Source organism: Aulonocara sp. 'chitande type north' Nkhata Bay, linkage group LG14 (assembly GCF_057382095.1).
Source record: "Aulonocara sp. 'chitande type north' Nkhata Bay isolate Kocher_YH1m ecotype deep benthic linkage group LG14, A_spYH_male_GT1.1, whole genome shotgun sequence".
In the NCBI taxonomy this organism is placed as follows: Eukaryota; Metazoa; Chordata; class Actinopteri; order Cichliformes; family Cichlidae; genus Aulonocara; species Aulonocara sp. 'chitande type north' Nkhata Bay.
Genome location: NC_141357.1, coordinates 6,679,179 through 6,699,707, shown reverse-complemented (window position 1 = coordinate 6,699,707; position 20,529 = coordinate 6,679,179). Strand labels below are relative to the sequence as shown.

General features: G+C 39.3%; 1 protein-coding gene across 3 annotated transcripts in view; it reads left to right on the top strand.

The window, feature by feature from the left end:
* The first annotated feature begins 20,337 nt into the window (after positions 1-20,337).
* The window catches only part of ecel1 (endothelin converting enzyme-like 1), a 55,827-nt gene continuing 55,635 nt past the window's right edge, over positions 20,338-20,529 (top strand). For all 3 annotated transcript variants that reach the window (XM_086260717.1, XM_086260716.1, XM_086260715.1), the window contains exon 1: positions 20,338-20,499. The gene's annotated coding sequence lies outside the window, so the exon portion shown is untranslated. The remainder of the gene's footprint in view (positions 20,500-20,529) is intronic.

The window sequence follows — 20,529 nt, the reverse complement described above, 5'->3', positions numbered from 1 at the left end:
ATTGTCAACCTCCACAGGTTTTATGTTTTAATATTTTATGAGGGTTTGCTTTCTTACTTAACGTTAACACTGCTGTCTAGCTATTTTGCTCTTTACTAATAATGGAACAGAGAGATTTGCAACACCGATCTTGTGTGGATTTTTAAGAAATCAACAGAAGTTGAGGGACCTCTAAGAAGTTTTTGCTTTCAGGGCTTAATTTACTCACACTGCTGCTGGAAAGTTACTCTGCAGGGTGATTTCATTCTTGTTAATAATCAAAGTTAAAAATGGTCAACTTATTAGCCCAAAAATCTTTTGCGCAAAACTGCTGCAGCAACAATGCTGAGGACAAAATAAAGTTACTATGACTCTTTTAGACAAGAGAAAAAAGCTACCAGTGGAAAATAAGGAACACGATATATAATATACACTCAACTGCTCATTAGCTCAAATAGCAAATCACATGGAAGTGTCTCATAGAAATTGTCAGCAGCTGAAGTGTAATTGGAGCATCAAACAAGAACAAAGTGATTTTAATGTCCATAAAACATCCAGTGAGAGGCCTTCTTTGTGTGAGAGATAAAGATATGCAGAAGGTCATCTCTGATTGGACAACACATTGAATCTTGAAGCACATGGGCTACAGCAGCAGAAGACCACACTTGATTCCAGTCCTGTCTTAAGAATAGAAAACAGTGTCTACAATTGAACAGCAGAAGATTGGAAAAATATTGCCTGGACTTATGTGTCTTGATTTATATGTACAGCTGACAAATCTACAGCAACTGTGTGTTGCTGTCATGTTAATGTAGATCAAAATCTGTAGATTTTTCCAGCACCTTGTTGCTTCCATGCCATTAAGAATGCCAAGATCCAACCTGGTACTAGCAAGGTGTAACTAATGGACTGCATATATAAACACCACCTGTCATTGCTAGTGACAGATTGCGGATTTAACCAGCATTCTATGGGCTCTGGTCATTACTGTTGGTTGTTGCCGGTGCAGACATACCTAAACACTGATAAAATAGGGTTCATTCAATGAGCCACTGAGTAAGAAAGTTAACAGATTTAAGCCACTTTGGTACACTTCAGTAGATCCAGTGTGGACTACAGAGGCATATCTGCAAAGCAACATAGCGTGGCTTTAATTTGAAAAATAAAAAATAGTAGCTGTGCTGCAAATGGTCCTAAAGTCCACTGGAAGCTGATCTTGAATGGAAGATCAGCCACATTTAAATTGGGTTAGACTTTCGATTTCTTTGGACATGTTCTCTGTACTTTGTGTTCACACCTCATAATACATGTGAATAATGTTGGTTTAAAATTGATTCTGCTGTGCTGTCATTCAGGTAATAAGAAAGCCTCATGCCAAAGGCATTCACATTCTCCTTTGTCCTTTCATAAGTTTCCCCTTAAATAAATCAAAGTAAAGCTGAATGGAGTCAGTTGAAATAATTTGCTTCTCTTTCTCATCTCTTCCTTTTCAACAGCTGGGCTCTGGGGCTATTTCTACTTTAGTTGTATCTTTGTTTAACACAGTCAGCATTTTTTCTGTTCGTGTTCCTACCTTTGGAGTGGTGTAGCCCCTGGCCTTGTTTCATATAGTCCGTCCATTACACCATGTACTGTTATCGACTGGCTATCTCGACATTGGCCCATTCAGCAAAACACGGCAGCAGAAGCCAGGTAGGTTGCCATGGACACTGCAACATCCACAGTTAGTCGTGCTTGTGCAAAACCAATGAAAGTAATTTTTCCAGACATGTTTTTGGATTGGGTGGCAGCAAATCTGTTTTTTTGAGATAAAGAGTCTTTAGGGTTTTTACAAACACATTATCTCATTTTTACTGTTTGTTGTTCGACCAGCTTCACTCTCTGTTTCCTCACTTCTCCCTCTTCTGCAATCATAGGAAACAAACATTACATGTTGAAGCCATGATTTATAACACTGAGGGCACAAAATGCCTTTGTGTGTCTACAAGATAGATTCTGTGCTGACATTTTAATTGAAAAACCTGACACATGACTGCAATGTGTTGTTTTGTCACACTGAAACAGGCTCCCTGTAAATGATTGAGCCTTGTTGATTAAATTTTACCTGCAAAAAAAACTCAGTGAATGAGTTATCAGCAATACAGGCCATTACTTTGAGTGAAAATAAGTATGCTTCCATACTAAAAGAGTGGCTATAGGAAACTTTCATTAAAATACATAAAAGTAAGCTAGTTTAAGGTAGAGATGGCACGATACCACTTTTTTATGTCCGATACCGATACCGATATCATAAATTTGGATATCTGCCGATACCGATATGAATCCGATATAGTGTTTTTTAATCAACAAAACTGTTTTTTTTTAAATATCTTGCTGCATTTTGTATAAGTTCATACTCAAGTTTAAAACAACAACTACACTAAAGCTATTCTGTTATACCTATATGCAAAAAAAAAAAATTTCATAGTTCAGCAATACTGATCAATCTGATAAACTTAAACCTACACCATCCTCCCTATTCTGGTATTTTAAAGAGTACTTAGCGTAAATATTAAGCAACCTAACTAATAGGGTTCCAACTCCCAGCAACAACAAAAATAAATAAAAAATAGGGAACCACCCCTCACACTCCACCTCATGATGCTTAATCAACGTAATCAACCTTAATTTGATGCAGTGTGAAAAAAAATGCACAGAAATCAATTATTTTTCAAGAAATATTAAATAGATTCAACATCTTTCTTCAACAAAATTGCAGACTGCACAGATGGTACCTTCTCAAAGGAAAAAGTACTATAGCTTACTAGGGTATATATATTAGACTTAACAGTTACTATATACAGTAATTGACTTCTATTCATTTTACATCAAATTAAAACTTTGGGTGTAAGATTCGGATAATTATTTATTAAAAGCTCGACATTTTAAATGAGAATAAGAAAGAAAAGTATGTCTTTGTGCCCCCTTTTCCCTGTTAATGCCCTATTGGCCCCCCTGGCTAAACTTTGCTAGATCCGCCCCTGCACAGTTACCAGCCGTCAGCTACGTAGAAAAAGATCCTGGAGTAGAAAGTAATAATAAATAAATTCTAACAACAGCTGATCAAGCTTAAACGTGCTGCTGTTGTTCAGCCGCTGGTTTCCTCTTTCTGGTGCAAAGTGGGCCAAAAACAAACCAGAGACACAGACTCGCGACAGAAAAGCCGATCAGCTGATCATTAAGCAGTTTCATGATTGAAGTAGCAGCCGGAGAGCGAGAAGCAGTCGCTTGTTAAGCTTAACGCAGGAATGCTTTACAAACATTCAGAGATGGACTTACACACTTGCTTTACTTCTCTCGGGGATAACTTTGTCGGAGATGAAATGCCAGGTTGCTAGCGAAGCTCCACATGCTATCCAGACCACCGACAGGTCCCGCATGCCACAGCCGCTCTATCACGTGATGCATACTGCTCCGACGTGCTAACGTTCTGAGGTGAGTTACGGCGTGTTGCAAGTTTTGTGAGGTGCTTTCGTGATATTTAATGGATCGGATTACATTTTTTATTTTTCTCCGATATCCGATCCAGTAATTTAGGTCAGTATCGGACCGATACCGATACGTAATATCGGATCGGTCCATCTCTAGTTTAAGGTAACTAATGGGTCAGTTCCATAACTTGTTGTTGTGTGTTGCTTGCCCACTCTGTCTTGTGTGTATTGCTGAGCATTAAAATTCATTCAAGTCATTGGGTAATGCTCATGCTCTTTACGTTGATCTTCAACTATATCTAATTGAATTCAATGTGTTTTCACTTATATAGTTAGGTTGAGTTTAGAACTCTCACAGTTTTGATATTTGACACTAGATTTCAGGAGTTGTCTCATACTCTCAGGGTACCCAATAAGGAAGTCTCACAGCACCTTTTTATATAAGATAAATTATTTTTGATAAAACATAATTTCAGCAGACTTTAATTCAGGTAACAGACAAACATACAGAGTACTCTAAATTCATCTTTCATATCAACTTTTACCTTAGTCACTAAAATTTGGCCCATAATTTATCTATCTGCTTATTACAAATTTTTTAAAAATTGTTTGTTCTTGCAGCCCAGACGTGCCAGCTGTACCGCAAAATCTCACTTTATAAGCTATTGTTGAATTACAGTGTTTGACAACGGCTATTCTGAGGAAGAGCTCTGCTCTCCATTACAACTGTAGGGATACTTCATACTTTTTCAGCAATATTATGCACAGTTATATACATGTTGTGAAAAAATTATTTCACAGGACTCTGTGTAGTCTTTGTGATTCAATAGCTTGTAGAGCCACCTTCAGCAGCAACAACTTGAAGTAATTATTTTTGTTATGACAGATGTTTCCTGCTCAGTTCCATCCATTTACTCATATCAATGAGCCAGCATGCAGAATACCAGGACCCTGACACTATAGCACCCAAATAGAAAGCACTTATTTTTTTTATGAATTTTACAATATTGGAAAAACAATCTGCAGTAAAACTCGTCAATAAATGCAGGTGTACAAAGACGATGAGAATATAACCAGAAAAGGGAAAGACCATCTCTGAATTGAGGAGGGGTACATCTAAGGGTACATCTTTCACCATCTTACAATGCTGTGATTGCAGCCATCCCCCCAACTCTCTGTGAATGGTAGTCATGGCCATTGATCAGTGGGCTTTGATCAGTGGTTTTTGATCAATGGTCATGAGAATTTGCATAATTATGATGAAGGAACTGACTTCCCAGCCCATTGTTCCTTCAGTGGGCTAGTTTCAGTCATTATGCAAATGTACTGTTTATAAGATTGAGGAAACCTGCAGTCAGCTGAGACGAAACGTTTCTCCCAATGAAAACGCTAAGTCCAGATGAACAGAATCAACTTTTGGAGATTTACGTACCTGGATGATTGAGCATGCATCAAGACCCCTTAAAGTTAAAATTTAGCAGATACAGCAGATACAATTGTCCTATTTGGAACAAAGTAAATATTGCCTCTAACTGGACCAAAAATAAAGTGAGAGTTAATGTAGTTTATAATATTACAGAGGGGTGCTGAATGTTCCTAGATAGGCAAAAATGTGAGCCTGTGCAGAGTGAAGCCACTGTTTTGGGGAGTGGAGCAGGTTAAGCACTTGCTCTGGTTCCTACTTGTCCCACTGGGCTCTTTAAGAAGCTCAAGGCTTACACAGCCACGAGCCAGAGAGTAAAATACACACAGATTCACACACATCCACACAAGGCTACACACATTGTCAAGGTGGTGATAAGGAGCTACTTAAGGGTACTTGAGCTTTCCCGCTTGAACACTTGTTTATAGGCTCTAAGCATACCTAGTCCTGCAGCAGAGCATAATGTGTATTCCACACAGTAAACCAAACCAACACATGAGGAAACAGAGCAGTGTAAATAAATACACACATGACTGGCTCTTATCAACACATATGCTGAGACAAGTTTTTTTTAATGGGAAGAAAAATTTATTTCCTGGAAGCACTTTTACCTCCTCCTTGTCTCTGTCCCTTAATGAGGCAGTGAGCAGAGATCTGGTTGGGCTTTTGTCACTGGGTGTCTGGAGCACCACAGACAAATTAAAACCCAATTATGTTTTCATTTCACGCTCTTTTATTGGGCCTGATAATAAAAAATTTGGACAGAAACTCAGGAAGGAAGATAGAGAGAGAAGCAGAGAAGATAGACGAGGCAGAAGGAAGAAAAATACCGAAAGGTTTGTAACTGTTAACTCAACCCTTATGATTTCTTCCATATTATACTATCTGTTATCGCACACTGTGTGTGTGTGTGTGTGTGTGTGTGTGTGTGTGTGTGTGTGTGTGTGTGTGTGTGTGTGTGTGTGTGTGTGTGTGTGTGTGTGTGTGTGTGTCTTTCTGTCTGGAGAATGTGCCATAAAGCCTGGCTGGATATTAAAATGAGATATTAGGCCATACCGTCCAAAACAGCGAGAAAGGAATAATGTATATTTGTACATAGTGTTTGCTGTGCTTGTGTGGTTCCAGCCTATTTTTATATACAGCAAGACATCTAAACTCAGGCATAAAGTCAGCTACATCATGTGTTGCATTTGTGTAAAGCTGTATGTCATTTCACACCGTTAATTACATAAACTTGATTATGTTCTGATATGAATCAACAGTAACAACCTCACAAGGAAAGGACCTGGACATTTTAACCATTTACCCACTACGTTATGCTAATATATTGTACTGGTTTGAAAATATGTCTCTTACTTACTATTTAAGCCAGGTCAACGGTTACTTATTGTTTTAAAAATGTTAGCATTTTGTCAAATATTTTGGCTAAGTAAAATTTTCCTTACTTACAATTTTAGCTACTCACACTTTTCATGTCATGCAGCTATTATTTATTGAAGGCCTGAGCTGTTTCTGATGGCCAAAAATTCACCCTATGGCACGAAATTATGGTTGTGCTTTACAAAAGAAGCAAATCATTATTATTGAAACATTATAGAAATTGACTTCTATTTTAGTAGTCACTGATACATTTAAAGTTTTTTTTTTTTTATCTTAACCTAGCTTTATGCTTTTTTGTCACTGGAGAGTCTATCTATCTATCTATCTATCTATCTATCTATCTATCTATCTATCTAACCCTTAGTTGCAAAATTCTCCCAAAGGTTCAGTGTTTTTGAGCCTCTGTCTTTTAACGTTTCTGGCATTAGACTGACGACATTGACAAATGACGAAAACGAAAACAAGTGTTTTGTTTCCATTGTGATGAACATGCATCTCATGAGAAAAAGCCATCACAGACACACATGCTCCTCTTGGCCTCCACTGCACTATCTGATTGATTGTACAAGAGAGCACAGCAGATACAATTAGTTCACCGTGGTCATCTCGTTAGTAATTCCCTCAGGATCCTGTCAGCATAGTAGACACCCACTCCTTCACAGATACATGCCCATGCAATTTCTTTCCCTTACCAACCCGTAGCTCTGTTTTTCCTCTGCATTCCTTTTCTCCAGTCAAACTCTAAGCTTTGATTTTTGCCCTTACCTTGCCTTTTCAAAACATGCCCTTTCCAACCTAACCAAATCTCAACCTTGCTCCATCCATCAATCAATCATGGCTCAACTCATCCTCCCCCAACACCTACCCATCCTTACCTCCCTCTCACTGCTGTCGCTGTAACACTTTTAATTACGGCGAGTTAAAAATTACGAGCCCGGAACAGCAAGTCGCTTGGCAGGTTGGCTTTAATTGCCTTGTGTTGTAATTCTGGACAGACGAAAGGGGAGAACAGGGAGGGTTGTGGGGTAGGTCACACGTGGGGGCGGTGGAGAGCAAGAGAATGACTTTCAGGTGACCTCCTTAATCAATCGACAGCCAATCGGGAAGTAGATCGTTCCAGTAGTTTCCTCCTTGTGGCTTGGTCTTGCTGGGCAAATTCCCATACTTTACACACTTCATCTGACACACACCTTCTTCCCAAATCAACTCATCTGAATATTAGAAATTTAACATGAGGCCTGCAGAGGACCTGGTAGATTTCTTTCTCCAGCTGATTTAAGAAAGTGTCATTTGGACCTGTCTTGTTGTTAGTTGACAATGCCTTGCAGCTTGAAGCTAAGGTGATCATTATATACTAGTATTTGCCTCCTGCTACCTCTCATGGTGGTTTGCTGGGTAATTAAACTGAAATCTCAATGGCAGGCGCCTTTGGCCACATTCTTTTCTGACTCCAAACACAGAAAAGCAACACAAGCGCACACACAACAGCTTTCTACTCCCAAGCATGAATTCCTAATGATTTGAAATGATTTATGGCCCCACCTCTCCCCCACATGAATGGCCACCACTGGAACCACTTTCTTATATTAAAAAACAACACGCCACTCCACAGTGGCTGCGACCGGTATGGTTATCCAGCCTAAACAACCAATAAAGCTTTTCTCCCTTCAGTAGATCTCAGACCATGGACTATATGCAGCTTCATGACCACTCCATCCAGTTTTCTGCTGACTCCACCCATCTAATAATGCAGACATATTTGTGTCCTTTGCAGCAAATGTGCATTAAGATGTAGGTCGCTTTGAGGCTAAGTGGATGTGTGTGCGCACAGATGGTGACAGTGACAGAGATGTAAGCGATGGTGGCATCTGACCAGAGGATCCATATAGAGATGACATCACCGAAGGAAGGGAAAAAGAGCAAAGAGGAGGAGGGGTTTTTCAGCAAACTATGAGCTCAGAATATCAATGCAGGAGTACAGCTCTAAGCACTCCTGGCACTGAAGCCCTAGCCTTTTCCATCCCTGTACGCTCATCCCCCTCAGTGTCTAGAACTCCACTGCTGCTAGCCTTTTATCATGGGGCCCTGACACCTGTCCTTTTCCCACCCCTCCCACATGCTCATAGGTTCTCTCTGAGAATTCAGGTTGCTGTCTGCTAGCCTGTCCCGCTTCCAATCACAGTGATGCCACTTTCTCCTCAGCACCTTGATTCCTTTTTTAATTTTGGCTTGTTGCAGTCACTGTGTACAACAGGCTGAAACATTTCCTGTTTCATTGTTGCCATTGTTGTCAATGGCATAGGTGCACCTTCGATTCATTAATTATTATACACATCATTGGCTTTATTGACCTCTCCATTGGAAAAGTATTTTTTCACCTTATATTCACAACCCAGAAACTTCATGTCAGTATGAATTATTATAAAAGCTAAACTGAATCAATGCCCAATGTTCTTATAAACCTTGTGCCCAATAAAAAGTGAGATAGCCTTTTTCCCACTTAACTATAAAGCGACAATGACTAAGATCAAATGACAGGACTTAGCAATGCAAGCAGCATTGCACATTTAAGGTCTCAACTGGCATAACCAAACAAGTAGACATATAGTTGAGTTGCTTCTCTAGTTGTTTGGATAACTATAAATAAAGAACTTAATCTTAACATAAACTGCTTGCATTGTCTTTGTTAGGATGTTGGGGTGCTCACATTAGCTTTCTCTTCAAAGCTTTTTCTGATTTTTAGTCAGTTTTTCATAAAAAAAATATGGCAAGGCTAGATGGTAAATACCTCACCTCACCTTCACTACTGGAACTTTAACATTATGCACTCCATACTGTACAGTAATGCCACTGTTTTGCACATGTCTCAACTCTGTATATTTTTATATATTTTATTTATTGTTTACTCTATTTAATTTGTAAAATATGTGTACACACACACACACACACACACACACGCACACACGTGTAGAAAAATATTTAGTATACACATCCAGAAATGCATATACACTTATATATACTGTACATATATTTATTAGTTTCAGATGTAGCCATTCTTGTATTTTGCTTGTTTACATTATTGTATTTTGCACAACTCTGTTGCTTGTGAAGCTCACACACAAGAATTTCACTCACATGTGCTGTACCAATGTACCTGCACATGTGATGTGACAATAAAAGTGATTTGATTTGATTTGATTTGATTAAATAATAAATAAAAAGTACAATGTAGTTATAGTGCTGAGCAACTGTCACAAAACATTCAGTAAAGCAGCAGTACAGCTTTTTTTCTCAGAGCTTTCAACTTCAGCTCATATTTCTTATCAGTAGATGGATTGTGATGACTTGTTTCCATTTATTTATCTTATAAAGCTGTTTGTTTTTGCTCTTCGTTAACTTTATTAAGGTATGACAGTATTTAACACAATATAATACCATTTGCAAATTAACTGTGGGTACCCTTACCAATTCATCTCAAAAAGTTGGAGCGAAACCAAGGCACAGTGAAGACGGGTACATTCTTGTTTTGTGCTATAAAGCCATTGAGCGGTGTTTGGTGTAAAAATGCAGAAGCTGGAGGAGCCTGCCAGTCATCTGGAAAATAATATTGTTTGTTTGTGCTAATTACAGCAGCATCTCCAAGGTAATGTGTTGCTGATTTCTTTAAGTTAGAAAAAACGGCTCCATGTACACCTAAGAGTTACTTGCTGTGATTTTCTTCCCAGTTTACTTTCCTCCTCCACGCTCCTCAATCCACCACTTATTCTCTCCCTCTCCTCATCTCTCCTTAGAGCTGTTGAGCTCTCTCAATCCATCTCTTTCCTTCCCACCATATCTCTCCCCCTCCATGCGTCTCTCGCTCCCTGGCTGTTTGAACGAGAGCTCTTTGAGGGTCCACTGACTTAATTACTGTAATGGGGTTTCTGACACTTGAGACTAAAGAAGTAAAAAAAAGATGGAGAAGAGGGACTGGGGAGGGGGCAAATGAAAGGACATTGTTATTAGTTTTATATAGAAGCCTTGGTCCATGAGCATAACATAAAGCACTCCAGACCTCCACAGAGACACGTTCTTTTTGCAGCAGTTTGCTGCACTCTTCATCAGTCCTTCATTATTGCTGGTCTGTAATTGCATGTTTGCATATGTGTATGTGTGTTTTGTGAACATTTTCATAGAACTTCATCATTGTTCAGAAGAGTTTCTCAGAAAAACTATTAATTAAGCAACTATTCAACATTGCAGCCCTGTCTCACGGGAAATGTGGCAGCAGGTTATTTGAGGTTCTTGGTTTTCAGGTTGATTCTGGCAGCTGTTTTCATAGTTCCTAAAGGTCCTCGTGAAGATCAACTGGGATTTGTGCAAAAAATTTTAAAAAGTTTCTATTTTTTGCTATTATACCAGAAGTTAGCTCAACATTATGGGCATTAATGGGAATACTCCCCACAGAAGTCAACCTTTTAAATATCATATTTGGCTTATATCCTTAGCATAATGACGTTTTACACATCTCTGGTTGATTAACTGAATCAAACACATAGATTTCCTCTGAAATCTGGTTTTATATGTTTGACAGGAAAATGAAAGTGACCCATGTTGTCACCAGCCTCACAATCTGGCTTTCAAACTGAGATGAAGGCAGAAGAAATCGGGGGGGAAGACAGAAGGATCCAGCCAAAAAAAAAAAAACATCAGGAAGAAGAAATGAGGAGGGGGAGGAGGAGGAAATGAGAGCCAACTTCTTGTCCATCTTCATTACGGTTCATTTCATTTTTTATCAGTCACAGAGACATCTCAGACGTCTGGCTCGATATACTGGCACGAACACACAAACAAGGATGAGCACACAGATATTTAGAGGAGGCTCAATTCAGTTTCAGTTTAATTAAATCAGAAAAGGAAATTTCCTCAGGATTTTAAAAAGCACAAAACTTTCACCATGGAAAGCTTATTTGAATTTATAATTCCACAACAAGAAGAATGAATTCTCTGCCAGAAGTCTAAAATGCACATTCAAACTCCATTTTAAATTCAATGAACTCAAGAAACCCACACAAACAGATATTTACGGTCACGTTTTACAAATGCTGCATGTAAATATGCTAACACGTGGGCCCTTTCAAACCCATTTACTGCTCTTTCAAATCCCCCTGGTAGCATGAATGTGCTCTCCAGGTCTCATGGTAAATATCAGATAATGCTGTTATGTGTGATACTGTATGTTATACAACTTTACAATACAACTTTATTTATATAGCACATTTAAAAACCAACGGTATACCAAAGTGCTTCACAATAAAACAGCAGGTTAAAACATGAATAATATAAGATGATTAACAAAGTACTGAATATGCTAACAGGTCAATGGCAATAATTACACAAGAATAAAAGTTATATAGAAGATATATAGAAAGATAAAATTGGAATTGAGTATAAAATACAGGCATTAACTAACCAGGAAAGAAAGATTAAATAAGTGAAATCACATACTGTATGTTATGTGATAAGTGTTACTTTTAGGCCCATCTTATAATACAATTGAATCTGGCGCTCCATGGAACAGCACAAGAACAACCATTTAAATGCAAGGATGCAGTTTTAAAGACATGCTGTCATCTAAAGAACTGCTTAAGTTTCGATAGTGGGCCTCAGAAAGAAAAAGTTACTGGTTCTCCAAAGTCTATCCTCCTCTAGACGATATAGATGTCGATAGGGCTGGGCCATATCAGTTCACTGTAATACCGGTATAATGTTGGGCAACGATAAGAAAATGAAATATCGCGATAGAATATGGGTAAAACACACATGCGCAGTGCCTTTGTTTTCATACGCACATGGCAGCGACAGAGAATGAGAAGGGCGAAAGCGGATCGTTGAATGAAACGGATGAACCAGAATTGGTTTGTAAAAATGCTGCAACTTCAGTGGTGTGGAACTGGTTTAACTTTTGGTCAAAGGAGCTTGCAAAGAAAAGCGTCTGGACTTCTTTAAGTTGCTTGAAGACGTTTCACCTCTCATCCGAGAAGCTTCTTCAGTTCTAAGGTCAAATGGTGGAGAGTCCCAGATATAAACCTAATGGGAGTGACCCCCCACAGAGGGACAAAAGGACCCCCTGATGATCCTCTAATCGCCTGAGCCAAGGTGGGAAACTGGGCGTGGGTCCCAATCAGCCAGAGTTTCGGGTGTGTTCATTGTGAAACCTGGCCCCACCTTATCATGCGAATTCCTGAGGTCAGATGGCCCAGGATGTGAGTGGGCGTTAAGGCGTCTGGGAAGGGATCTCAAAACTGGATTATAGATGGCAGAGACTTGGTGTCGTAAACCCCCGCCTCTGTTCAAAGATGGTCGCTCACAGTGGACATAGATGGCTTCTTTCACTCCTCTTTCAAACCATCTGTCCTCTCTGTCCAAAATGTGAACATTGGCATCCTCGAAAGAGTGTCCTTTATCCTTAAGATGCAGATGGACTGCTGAGTCTTGTCCTGTGGAGGTGGCTCTTCTGTGTTGTGCCATGCGCTTGTGAAGTGGCTGTTTGGTCTCTCCAATGTAGAGGTCTGAGCCACCCGAAAGACAAAACGCCAAAACACAGACTTAACAATGTGGTGTATGCTGTACAGTGCAGCGAGGAATGCTGCACTTTTGCTGCAGGCAACTAGGGCTGCCACGATTAGTCGACTAGTCACGATTACGTCGACTATCAAAATCGTCGACGACTAATTTAATAGTCGATGCGTCGTTTGAAGCTTTGTAAGATCCCAAAAGACGCAGGAATAAGTAGTAGGATTTAAGAGTGTAATAACGGACTGAAACAGAAGATGGCAGCACTGCATGTACAAGGATGTCAGCTGCCGTTAAACCCCGAAGAAGAAGAAGCTGTGTCCCAGAATTCATAGCGCGGCCGTGCTCAGTTTCCAACAATGGCGGCAGCTAGTTAGTTTTAATATGACTCTTATTATTCTTTCTGGGTCACAATAAACATTTAACAAAATTTCAGGCGAAATTGTAGCTGTGTAAACCTCAAATATCTGCTCAGTTTATCAAGACACCACATATTTTCAAAAGCGCTCCGACGTTTTCGGAGATGTCTGTTACCCACCAGCTCAATAGCTAGCCGGGGTTCAAGGCTCACTAGAGCCCGTGAGAACACCAGACTCCCGGCAAATCGTTTTCAAACCCACCGCCGTCTTTCACTGCTCAGGTTAAACATGACATATAAGTCACTTAGATAACTTAAAAATGTTATTGTTTGGCTTTTTTCATATTTTATTTGTTCCTGAGTAAATCGGTTTGGCTGAGATTAAAGTTATAGTTTTTGCACAGCTGAACAAACATCAAGGAGACAACTGATTATCAGAAGTGTGAGATGCTCGAGAATATACTCCAGTGTCCTGTTATATTTTAGATAGCAAGGAGCAGACGGCTGAGTTTATGCCCCCAACTTCAACAAACAATCTGCAAATTTCATTTAAATTCAATAAACTATCATCTTGTCTTTATTTTTAGTTAGCACATACCTTAAACACTTAAAGCTGTAAGCTAATGATAGTTATATATGAGCAGATGCATGCTGGTGCAATAAGCTGTACGTTGTACATCCAATGGATGCATGATGTGATTAGTCGACTAATCACAAAAATAATCGGTGACTAGTCGACTATCAAAATAATCGTTAGTGGCAGCCCTACAGGCAATTGCAAGTGACAAATAAAGGCTTCATCAATCAATTAATCAAGCTTATCTCTACACCGTGACAATGGTATTAATATACTGCATGTGGGAAATAAGTGCAGCAGTTGTTTGAAATATACAAACATACATGGAATTACAAAAAAAAAAGTTGGTGTAATTCTAATGAGCTTCCGAGTCAATATTTGGTATAACCACCTTTTAGACAAGCTCTCTTTTAATTTCAAGTACTCTTCTGGAATATTTCTCCAAGCTTCTTGATCTGCCAGTGCATGAAATTAATTTTGTAGTTTTTCTTTACCAAATTCTATAAAATAATGACCATGAAGATCACAGAAATACCTTATTTATCTGTGTACAGTATCATTGGGTGAATTATTATTTCCTGTCTTTTCACTAGCAAGAAAATATGCCACTACTACTATTCACCACTTCATGTTAATCTGATAATTACTTAGTCTTTTTGCAGTCCCTAAGCATCATCATTTAAAAAAATTAATTAATTAAATAAAAATAACAAGCACATGCAGGACTTTAACCGAATACTTTACAATCAGCCAAGCAAAAAGGTGTAATTATGAAAATGATCATTATTACTTATGAATAAAGTGATTGTTATTCTGTTTCATGGATACTGAAGAACTAATTATAACTTCATGAGTCATTAAAAGAGCTTCTCCAAGTCAACTCCAGTAACTCATCGTTGTTTATTATATAGTCCTTGATTCAGACGAATAAGATTAATAGATTTATTCCTGACCATCATAGTTACTCACTGTGTAACATATTGTAAAGTGGTATCTGAAACTTGTTTCTTATTAGAACAAAAGTACAAAACCACAGATACACACAGACACACTTCTATTTAACTCCAGGGGGTAAAATCGGCCTATAAGACAGCTGAGGTAAGGTGCCACTAGGGGGGTGAGGAATATAAATGGGACTCCCAGCTCCCCATTAGTCTGTCTGAGAGGATGATGTAGGGGGTGGACACATAGGGTGGGGTCAGGCTCAGGTGCTGAGCAGACAGGAGAAAAAACATCCCCTCATCCTCCTCCCGTTTCCTCTTATCTAAGTTGTTGTACCTTTTAGGCAAACTGCCTCCATCCATCTTAAGTCTGCTAAAGCTCTAAGCTACCTGGAGGCTAACTCGCTAATTCTATTACAGGCATCCCAGAAGAGGGTGGAGTATATATCATTGGTCATACAGGCTAATATGGTGTTGTAAAAATCAGCTGACTTTCCACTGTATATTATCATTTGTGTTTCTGACTTACTTTCCTTTGTGAAATGTCTGCTTCATGAGGGACCTTAATGAATCAAGTGAACCAGGACATAAGGGATATTTTTAGTCACTGGAAAAAATAGATTTGCAGTCTGCACCTCTTATAAACTCTTCAATTATTGTCAAGAGGAAGTGTTTGGGGAACACACACAGATGTGTGCATTCACTTGCCATCTTGTTGTTTGTATGTGTGTGAAGTAGAGACAGAAGCGGCTGGGTTTTCTTGCCTATCCCCGTGGCAGCAGGTGTGTAAATAACACCCTAATATAAAATGAGGTTGAATCAAAGTGCTGAGGGACCAGAACGCCGCTCATCCACACACACACACCCTCCCCTCTCCTCCTCAGACTCCTGACACTGATCCCAGCTCATCTGCTCATCATCAGTGTCCCCCGGCTGCACTGCACTACCTCCCTTCCTCTCTAGTCTACTGGGGCACTTGTTATAATTCTGGGTCTGTAGGCCGCGAGTGTTGTGGCATAATTTTGCCAAGTGTTCTGCTTCTGGGCCGACAGCTGAACCCAAATCCACTGCTTCACTAAGCCGAATTATAGGCCAGTTTGCCTCGTTTCCCTCACTGTTGTTACCTGGTATTGAAATGTGCACGGGAACTGGTGGGGACGGTGGGATAAAATGGCCTCGAGCTAAAAGTAATCTGAATTAGAAAATCGCATCAATAAGAGCAAGGAGGGACGCACTGTGTACAAAGTGATTAGCAATTAAGGTAAATGAAAATGTAGGCAAAGCATCAGGGACTGCCTGTCTTTTCTGCAAATGTTAAAATATTATAGAAACTAATTATCTCAGTATCAGCATCTCACATTAAGTGAACATGCAGTCAGTCATCTGTAATTAGCCAGCTCCAAACATATACACACACACATATTTGAATATATATATATATATATATACACACAATCTGATGAAGATGGTTCATCAGACCAGGCTACCTTCTGCCATTGCTTTGTGGTCCAGTTCTGATGCCGTGCCCATTGGTGGTGCTTTCGGTGGTAGATAAGGGTCAGCATGGGCACCCTGACTGGTCTGTAGCTATGCAGATTCATATGATGCAAATTGCAAAGTACTGTGTGTATTCTGACACTTTCCTATCAGAACCAGCATTAACTTTGTCATAAGTTTGAGCTACAGTAGCTTGTCTGTTGGTTGGTCACTCCGCATGTGCATCAATGAGCCTTAGACTCCCATGACCCTGCCACTGGTTCATCACTGTTCCTTCTTTGGACCACTTTTGATACATGCTGACCACTGCAGTTTTGGAGATGCTCTTACCCAGTCGTCTAGCTATCACAGTTTGGTCCATGTCTAACTCGCTCAAATCCTTACCGTTGTCCTTCGTTCCTGCCTCTAACATCAACTTTGAGAATAAACTGTTCACTTTCTCCTTAACAGGTTCCACAATAAAGATAATCAGTGATACATACTTCACCTGTCAGTTGTCATAATGTTTTGCCTCATCACTGTGTTATGTATGTAATAATCCTATAAGTGGTGTTTCATAATAAACCAAAATTTCTATATGGCTGAAATTTTAAGTGCTGTTAATCCTATGAGTTTAAAAGCTCCCTTGTTTAAGGCAGTTTTTTCTACTCTTGGTACTATATGATGTCAACAAGGGGGTCATCTTAGACAGCACAGACAACCCACTTGCTTTTTAAAGCTTTTTATTCCTACAAGGCACAGCCAATCAGAATAAAGAAAGGCAGGCTCCAAAAGAAAGAAGCTTTGAATAATGCAAAGCTACCACTTGTTAGGTTCTTGCTTGTCAAAGTCTTTTTGCTCTCTCATTTCAAAATATTATGTAAGCTTTAAAGTCATTTTGCTTTATTATGTGCTAATGTGTTTGGGTACATACATAGTGCAAAACATCTGGAAAGAGTACCTTGGTCTTCTTATTGGCAGCCACCCCTCTCACACTGCCTCCTTAATGTTGATTTATTCAGTGTTTTCCGTGTCCAGTATTTAATCTGTCAGGTTAAATATTGGACACCTAATGTATATCTTAGAGATGCCTGATGTTTCCTCAAAGATGCAATTCTTGACACCCTGGGAAAACAGGTTCAAATATGTATAAATTTAGCACATTTTATTCATGGCCATCTGTCTTGTATTCTCTCTTTTAAGTCTGTTCATCAGAACTGGTGGAGCAGCTAACTTACACTAGCGTTTTTCTGCTCTCCTGTTGCTGGGTAGGGTACAGTGGCTTTATCAAAGTCTTTTCAAAGGAAATGCCTGCTCTAGATAAGAGAATTTACCAAAGCCACAGACTATGAGTCAAGGTCACAGTGAATAGTCAGTGCCATCTTTTCAGGCTTGAGGAGAGGCTGAAACTTGATCAGCACATAGGCAAGTGCAAGGTATCATATGTATGTGAGCAAAAGACCAAGGTGCATCGTACATGTCCTACTCAAGTCTCAAAATGTATCTAAAGTGCTTTAAAATTGTACATTTTTTGATTAAAAATAAAGAAACAACTGTCATTGCTCAACTTTATTATACTGCTGTGACTCAAATTGTAAATGGCCCTCCTAGCCTGACTCACTAGAACAGCTTGTTAATCACTCCAGATCAGGAATTGCAATCAAGCCAGACACATACCCAAACATACCTGCCTTTCAGACCTATTAACTACTTGATTGCTATAAGAGTGAATTTGAATAATGGTATCATAAGCAGACAAGGAAAAATGAAATGACTCAGTAGCCCAACACCTACTGGCCATCTCCCCTACTGCTCACTAGTTTACTTCCACTGGTTTAAAGTTCAAGACATGGTACTTTAGGTTAATCAAAACAATAACGTTCAGAGCCATAAAACCAAAATGACTTTAATTAAATATTACAATAATATAGAAAATAATATTACAAAAATATTACAAAGAGGGAGATGAAAGGATAGTTTTTTGTCAATTTGTCACCATAAATTAACATTTATATGAAGGCTATCCCTTGGCACATCACTGGCAACTAAATGCTCGTGATGTTTTTAGGATTAATGAAGTTTGCTAGTTGACATCTGATAGTCAGCTACCTCATGGCCGACTAATGTAAACACATTAGCACCAAGAAGATGAAGGAGGAAGATTAGAAATATACTGATGTACCCCAATTGCTAGCATATTAGAGTACAAAGAAACAGACAAAACTTGAGAAATCTTCATCCAAGGTCAGTGATTACATGTTATTAAATGGGTAATGTAAAAAATATGAATTGTGCTAAAAAAAAAAACCCACACACAACAATTAAGAGACTAAATAATTTTGCTACGCTCATGTCTGTTGAAAAAACAAGAGATAAAGCTTTGCAGACCATAAAAAAGACAACTTCTTTTACGTACATGCATTGTCATCACTTAACAAGCAACTATTCAATTTTATTTGTAAAGCATCAAATCACAACAGCAGTCTTTATAGGTACTTTATACTGTAAAGTAAAGCCCCAACAATGCAGAGAAAACCCAACAATCAAACGACCCCCTATGACCAAGCACTTGGTGACAGTGGCAAGGAAAAACTCCAGGAAGAAAACAGGAAGAAACCTCCAGCAGAACCACTCAGGGTTGGACAGCCATCTGCCATGACTGGCTGGTGGTGAGGGGAGTGTAGAGTGGTGCAAAAGGCAAAACGTTCAGCAAAAAGGGAATCAAACTGGGACTTCACTGCTGACTGTGTATGTAAGTAATGCTTATCTTATTGCATAATCTGAGTGTTACTTACAAAGTGTCTGAATGAAAGAAAATTGATTGGTGCACCTTTAAATCTGCCACTAATCAAAAATCAGTCTTTCCAGGATTTGTCATCCCACACCTGCTCAGCAGATGCTTTCAGAGTTTCCACTGTTGGCACACTTGGCTCTCATTAACAATTAATAATAAATAATAAATAATAAAACAGCAATTTCGATTCATGCTGTTCTATAAACTGGCTTTCTGCCCTCTGTTGTTTTTAGGGCTTTCCTGCTTAAGCCTTTTGGATTTCTCTGACTGTTTGGCCTTTCCCTCCATTGGCAAATGTAAATCTGTTCATTTACCTTTGACTTCAGTAGCAATTCTAAACTTCTAAACATAAACTCCTCTGCTTTGGTGTCATTTTTAATTCACATTTAAACCATATCATATTTAGAGTCAAAGCAATTTTTAATACTGTTTTTGCTCATTATTAAAATATATTGAGAATTTTCTCCTGGGTTAATAAGTCAGGGACAAAATAATGAAATTAGGGTTCCAATCTCCAAAATCAACCATAAACCAGTGCTCCTCCCTTCCTCTCGCTGAACAATCACTGCAAGTGAACCGGACACTCAGTTACTCAGCTGATTTACATTATAATATTAGTGGAGCTTTTGGTTTGATTACTTTGGTTAGTGTGACTTTGAGGCCACGTGGAGATGAATGTTTCTGTAGCTCATGGTTTTAGTGGTTGTTTAGACCACAAGATTTATTCAAATAGACTTGGAGGCTCGGCTCAGCCTGATGGTATCAATCAGTGGAATAGGCTCCCTCATTTGGGAATGAGCTGATGTTCCCTCTCTGGGCTGGTAGAATCGGCGATTTTAATTGAAAACTCCTTCAACGCTGTGTGAGGGAAAGTTGAAAAGCGATTAATATTACAGCAAAGTGAACGGGAGGTCTGATGTTGTTTTGAGCAGGTTTCAGGTGATTTTAATGTGCGTGGAACTGCGCGCTACTGCATGAGTCAGCAGTGGCTGCTTTTTCTAATGAAATGAGAATTTTGTGACGCTCACTGAGTCTCAAAAGTCCATCTTCTTACATAAGAGATCAGAATTAACGGTAATTACTGAGCCAGTATATTAAGTTAAAGCATTTGCACCAGCATGAAAATGTACCGAGTGTGCTTCTGGTTTTATAATCACTCACCGGAGTAGTGATTATTTAAAAGTAGCGCCAATTAGAGAAAATGTTAAGTGGACTAAAGGAGGAACATCTGTTTGTGCCTAAGTGTTGATGTGTGTGTCTGTGTGGACCTTTTCTCGTTAATGGACCCCCTCCTCTTTCTCTTCTCTCTCTCCTCTCTCTCTCTCTCTCTTTCCTCCATACATCGGAGGCTGTGAGCTGCAGCGGCAGCAGAACGCGGTGCGGATCCCGGTGTGTGCCGATGTCCGGAGGAGGAGTTGGGGGGGGGAGTCGGATAATCTAGCCAGATCCTTCAGAGGAGTGGATCTCTTCCCTTCACACACACACATGCAGTAGCGTGTTTTTTTTTTTTACACTCCCAGCAGGGATTTTAATTGACTCACCACAGGTAAGATCTTTTCTTGCACAAGTTTCCATC